The 6,588-nt window shown below is 55.3% G+C and overlaps 1 long non-coding RNA gene across 1 annotated transcript in view; it reads right to left on the reverse strand.

Annotated features, from left to right (window-relative positions):
* Nucleotides 1-1,611, reverse strand: part of LOC110480267 (uncharacterized) — a 219,012-nt gene extending 217,401 nt beyond the window's left edge. Inside the window, exons 1-3 of the long non-coding RNA XR_014958770.1 lie at nucleotides 1,542-1,611; nucleotides 1,050-1,290; nucleotides 691-792 (exon numbers count right to left, since the gene is read on the reverse strand). This is a non-coding gene — a long non-coding RNA (uncharacterized LOC110480267). The remainder of the gene's footprint in view (nucleotides 1-690; nucleotides 793-1,049; nucleotides 1,291-1,541) is intronic.
* Between the last annotated feature and the right edge of the window lie 4,977 nt (nucleotides 1,612-6,588).

Genomic DNA, 6,588 nt, shown 5'->3' on the forward strand with positions numbered 1-6,588 from the left:
GGTTTGGGATGAGGAGGGTCCATGTCTGTGTCCCCTGAGCCCACACTTTGGTGCTGGCTTTGGGGCATGGGGGTGCCCCTGTCCGCTGAACCCACACTTACTCTGGTGCTGGCTTTGGGACATGTGTCCCTGTTCCCTGTCCCCACACTTACCCTGCTGCTGGTTTTGGGACATGGGGGTGTCCTAGTCCTCTGTCCCCACACTTACTCTGCTGCTGGCTTTGGGACATGTGTCCCAGTCCCCTGTCCCCACACTTACCCTGCTGCTGGTTTTTGGACATGGGGGTGTCCCTGTTCCCTGTCCCCACACTTACCCTGCTGCTGGTTTTTGGACATGGGGGTGTCCCTGTTCCCTGTCCCCACACTTACTCTGCTCCTGGCTTTGGGACATGGGGGTGTCCTAGTCCTCTGTCCCCACACTTACTCTGCTGCTGGTTTTTGGACATGGGGGTGTCCCAGTCCCCTGTCCCCACAATTACCCTGCTGCTGGCTTTGGGACATGTGTCCCAGTCCCCTGTCCCCACACTTACCCTGCTGCTGGTTTTTGGACATGGGGGTGTCCCAGTCCCCTGTCCCCACACTTACCCTACTAATGGTTTTGGGACATGGGGGTGTCCCAGTCCTCTGTCCCCACAATTACCCTGCTGCTGGCTTTGGGACATGTTTCCCAGTCCCCTGTCCCCCCACTTACTCTGCTGCTGTTTTTGGGGCGCTGTCTGCGCCGGGCAGGGCGGTGGCTCCGGGGGCTCCCGGCTGCACAGGCTCCTCATCCTGCTGGCCACATAGCGGCAGGCTGGGGGGACAGGGGACACCTTTGTGGCACTGGGAAACAGCAGCTCCCCCAACCCAGCCTCCCCAGCCCGCCGGACCCCAGCACGGAGAGGGAGGGACTGGATTCACCGGGACAAACGGGACTCGTTTCCCTGCCTGCCGTCCTGGCTGTGTTCCAAGCCCCTCCAGCACCAGCCTGGCTCCCCCCACCAGCCAAGGCGTGAAAAACGCAGAGTATTTCCCCTCTAAGCTCTCTCCCCAAGGCAGAGGTTTCCTTACCGTTGATTATTACTCAAACCATTTTCCCGTGGGCTCGGCGAGCGCGTCCTTCGCAGCCGACCCGGCTGTGCCGCTCTCTGCGGTGCTGACTCGGCAGCTCGGCTTCCTCCTCCTCCTCCTCCTCCTCCTCCTCCTCCTCCTCCTCCTCCTCCTCCTCCTCCTCCCCTCCTCGCTGCCTGGCTCTCTCCCACGGGATGCTGCTGTCGGTCACACGCGGGGACGGGCTCAGCACCTGGGATGCCTGCCCGGGAATTCACAGAATCACTTGGAAGGGACCTTCAAGATCATTGATCTCGACCTTCCAATCACTTGGAAGAGACCTTCGAGATCGAGTCCAACCCAGCCCCGACCGCTCACCTAAGCCCTGGCACCCAGTGCCACATCCAGGCTTTGTTAAACACACACCAGGGATGGTGACTCCACCACCTCCCCGGCCAGCCATTCCAGAACTTTATCACTCATTCTGTACAAAACTTATTCCTAATATCCAACCTAAATTTCCCTTGGTGCAGCTGGAGGCTGTGTGCTCTGGTTCTGTCAGTGCTGCCTGGAGAAAGAGCCCAGCCCCTGCCCCTCCCGGGAAGTTTAAAGCTCTCAGTGCTGGCTCAGGGCAGCTGCTCCAAGGTTTGAGGGAAGGAAAAAAGAGAAGTGACCTGGCCTTGGCTGGAGGGGTTGTTGCTCTTTCTTTGTGGCTGTTGAAGCTGGGTTTGGGATGCGGGAGGTGAACCTTGTGCTGTGATCCCAAACTCAGCTGGAGGGGGTCCCTGCAGTGAGCACTGAGCTTGTGTGGGGCAGGAGTGAGGAAAGGAACCTTCCCTCTCCTTTGCTGCTGCTCTCTCAGCGCTGCAGGGACTGTTTGAGGATCACAGGATGGTTTGGGTTGGAAGGGACCTAAAAGATCATCCAGTTTCAACCCCTCTGCCATGGGTAGGAACACCTTCTACTGTCTTTCTGTCCCCTAGGGACACCTCCCACTGTCCTTCTGTCCTCCCCAGAGGCCCTCAAGCCCTCTGATACCCATTGCATGGTGGGGGGCGGGTAGGGGTGACAATCCCTAAGAGACAAAACATAGGCAGAGGATTGTCCATGGTTTTCCCAGGGTGTTTACCCCATTCCACCTGCAGAGCACTGATTTAGCCCTGACTAAAGCCAGCTGAAGAAATGTAACTTTTGTGCATCCTTTGCCAGACCTTGCTGCTGATTGTGCTTTTCTGTGCTCTTTAGTCCCAGTCAGGTGAATTCTGAAAGCTCCTGCTTCCCTCTCTGGCCAGGGCAATGTGCTTCCCTTCCTGTCTCTGCACCAAGCAGACATTGATCCAGGCAGGTCAGACTTTGGTTTCCACAGCCTTGCACTTTGTGGTTTTTTGCATCAGGCTGCTCGAGCCCATGGTTTCTGTGGAGCAGCACCCAGAGCTCCAGGATTTTGGAAAAAGCACGGCAGTTCTCCCAGTGCTGATGTAAAGCCAGTTTTACTGACAAGTAGACTCCCCATCCTCTTGATTCTACTGCAGATGTGCAAAAATCTCTAAAAAATGAGTTGTCCCATTAATCCATGTGCTCCAAACAACCTGTCATCCATTCCAAATCTACTGCCCCTATGTGAGGCTGGTTGGAGATGGACCTGGAGTGCAGGAATTGCCTCTGACAGTGGAATATTCCCAGTCACAGAGACCCCAGAGCCTCCCTGGGCTCTGCCAGGGCTGGCACTGCCCAGGGCAGCAGTTCTGCCTCCTGGGCAGGGAATTGCTGGGCTCAGCCCTGCCCGGGGCTCTGGGGCCATCGCTGGGCCTGGAGCAGAGCCTGGGGCTGCTCTGAGTGCTGCACACAGGGACAGACTGGGGGACAGGGGGACAGACAGACAGGGACACCCATGGACACACAGGAACAGCCAGGAACACCCACAGACAGACAGGGACAGACTGGGGGACAGGGGGACAGACAGACAGGGACACCCATGGACACACAGGGACAGCCAGGAACACCCACAGACAGACAGGGACAGACTGGGACAGACTGGGGGACACAGGGACAGACTGGGGGACACAGGGACAGACAGACAGAGACTCCCAGGGACACAGAGGGACACCCAGGAACACTCAGGGACACCCAGGGACACACAGGAACACACAGGGACAGCCAGCCAGGGACAGATAGACAGGGACAGACAGACAAGGACACCCAGGGACAGACAGGGACAGATAGACAGGGACAGACAGGGACAGACAGGGACACCCAGGGACACCCAGGGTCACCCAGGGACACCCAGGACAGCCAGGGCTGAGGCCCCTCTCCCTGGGGCTCCTCTCCAGGCTGAGCAGCCCCAGCTCCCTCAGCCTTTCCTGGGCACTGAGATGCTCCAGCCCCTTGCTCATCTCTGCAGCCTCTGCTGGTTCCATTCCAGGAGCTCCCTGTCCCTGCTGTGCTGAGGAGCCCAAGTGGACATGGCACTCCAGATGTGGACTCTGTTGAGACCTGCAAGATCTGTAGGTGTTAAAAAATATCAAGAAAAAAAAACCCAAACCCTGAACAAGACCCCCCAGACCTCCCCCTTGCACCTCCCCACCTCCAGTCCCTCTGGAGGACCCACTGTTCCAGTTCCCAGATGAGCTCGGCAGCACAAGGGGGATGACTGAGCCTTGTGAAGGTGCCTGGAGGGGTGCAGTGCTCCTCTGAGGTTTGGCTTCCCCAGACTCCACACCCTGTGCGTGGGTGCTCTCCTCTGGGGTGTGCAGACACATCCCTCTAGATGGTGCTAAGATAAAGAGAAAAGGTGGGTGGTGAGAGGCCAGGGAGGACGGGCTGCCCCTCTGGGCACTGCCCGAGGTCTCCTGGGTGAGGAGATCATCTCCCTCTCCCTTTTCCACCACTCCTGCAGGTGCTCGTTGTGTCTACTGGCAGCAAACACATCTCAGATTCTTCTTCTACTTCTAATTTCCCTTGCTGGTGTGTGAGACTCCACAAATCCATCGTGACTAATCAGTGCATCTGCTCCCATCCATGCACGAGACCAGACAAGTGGGTTTTTAATGGCAAAAATCCATCTTGGCTGTTTTTCCCTCTTCCACCAGGTTTTACTGAGCAGCGCAACCATCAGCTAAGTCCTTTTCTATCTCATGGAACATTAACCAGAATCTTCACCAAATTCAAGCATAGATTATGTATGATTTATTGATGTGGGCAATCAAGAGAGAATCCAGCCTGGCTGCCAGAGAACAGCAAGGATCGTGAGGATTAGTGTGAAGGGAAGTCTTTTAGATCCACGGCCGAGCAGATTTCACTTTGGAGTCTCACATGGGCCGTAAATGAGCTGTTGAGAGAGAGCTGCCGTTTGAAGAGACTTTAAAAAGGAATAGCCCTGTTCAGGTCTGGTTTCTTTTCCCATTAAATATAAAACGTGGAGAACAACTCTGTGAAGCTGTGAAGCAGGAGAATGGAGCTCCTCTCCCCTCTGCAGAGGGAGATGATTTCCTGCACCTTGATGGCCCCAGGGAACAGCCTGCAGTGGTGGGAATGGCTGTGGCACCATGGCAGGAATCTCCTTGGCACCAGCAGGGCTGGAATTGAGGAGCCTCCAGCTGCCCTCCAGGTGTGTGAGCAAAGCCCAGCCTGCAGGTGGGTTTTGGTGCCAGTCCAGCCTCCAGGTGGGTTTTGGTGCCAATCCTGTTGCTGTGCACTCAGCCCTGGCAGCTGCCCCACTGTCCCCACTTCCCTCACCCACAGACAGAGGCTGTGACATGTTTTAATTACTCCCCCATCTAGATTGGTTGGCCTGAGCTTTGTATGTGGTTTCTATTGATATGCTGCAGAAAGATTCCTTTTGCCAAGTTTTCTTTCCAAGAATGGCTCAGCTCCATTTGTGATGAACCCATAAACTGGATTAAGAGCTCAGGGACCGATTTTCTAGCATTTGAAACCCATAATCTGGGCTGGGTTTCCAGAACAGCTCAGTCCCCTTGTAAGCAGCAAATTACAGCCAGAAGTGCTCAGCATTTTGTGGTTTGTGTCAGGCAGGCTGCTCGAGCCCATGGTTTCTGTGGAGCAGCACCCAGAGCTCCAGGATTTTGGAAAAAGCAGGGCAGTTCTCCCAGTGCTGATGTAAAAACAGAATTTTACTGACAAGACTTTCCAGCCTCTTGATTCTACTGCAGATGTGCAAAAATCTCTAAAAAATGAGTTGTCCCATTAATCCATGTGCTGCAAACAACCTGTCATCCATTCCAGTTCCTACTGCCCATGAGCAGTATCAACATTCACAATATCACCTGAACTTCCTGAGGGATCTCATCTCCAGCCACCAGCCAGCCTGATGCCATTTCAGACCCTCTCCATGACCTGTGGCTTCTGCACAAAGCTGAATTAATCCAGAGATGTTCCAAGGAGTGTTGTGGAGCTAAATCACAGACTTACAGTTTTGGGTTGGAAGGAACCTCAAAGCCCATCCATGCCACCCCTGCCATGGCAGGGACACCTCCCACTGTCCCAGGCTGCTCCAAGCCCTGTCCAGCCTGGCCTTGGACACCTCCAATGATCCAGAGGAAGCCCCAACTTCTCTGGGCACTCTGTGCCAGGGCCTTCCCACCCTCACAGGGAAAAATTTCTTTCTAAAATCCAACCTCTCCCTACTTCTCTGTCATTTTACAACCATTTCTCCTTGTCCCATCACTCCAGACCCCCTTCCAAAGCCCCTCTCCAGCTCCCTCAGAGCCCTTTAAGAGAAATGCCCCAAATTTCCCCAGTTTGTTGGTGGATTTTACCCTCACCACTGCTACACCAGAACTCCAGCTCAGCTCCATGGTGAACCTTTCATGAAACACCAGCTTGCTGAAGAGGGAATAACCAGGGGAGGTGCAGTTGGGGATCTGATGCAGTTCAGAAGAAAGTCCAGTGTCCCCACAGGGTTTCCTGCAGAGGCCTGGCATGAGGGGCAGAGGGGTCTCAGTGCCCAGGAGCCCCTTGCAATGGCAATCCATGACTGTGGATGACAGGACATGGAGAAGGATTGGTTTGGGAGCCAAAGCTGGCACTGTGCTTCTCTGGATGCTTTGTTCTTGGCATGGATGGTGGGGGATTTCTGTTGAATCAAAGATTCCTCAGGTGGTTGTGGCTCTTGTCACCTTGGTGGCCTCTTCGTGCCACTGGCCCAGCCTGGCTCTTCCTTTCCAGTTCTTGGAAACAAGATATTTCTGAGTAATCCATCCCAATATGCACAAATCGAGGAGTGATCAAGGTGACTCTGAGGTTTTATGGCAAAATCCCCAAAATCCTTTCCCTTCCGCAGCCCTTGGCAAGGTGACATCCTTGCTGAGGGGGAAGAGAGACACCAGCACAGCTCAGAGCAGCCAGCCACGACACGGAAAATGCCCAGCCCAGCGAGCTTTCAGGAGGAGGGGCAGACGTGGCCGAGCCCTGGGGTGTGCCAGCAGATTGGTTTGTCCCCTCTGGGGCACGGGCAGGTGTTGGCAGTGATGCCAGCCAGGTTTGGCACATTCCCAGGCACCTGGGCCAAGGCAGGAGCTCCCTCGGGGTGTATTCCATCCCT

The sequence above is a fragment of the Lonchura striata genome, chromosome 17 (genome assembly GCF_050655825.1).
Source record: "Lonchura striata isolate lonStrDom1 chromosome 17, ASM5065582v1, whole genome shotgun sequence".
In the NCBI taxonomy this organism is placed as follows: domain Eukaryota; kingdom Metazoa; phylum Chordata; class Aves; order Passeriformes; family Estrildidae; genus Lonchura; species Lonchura striata.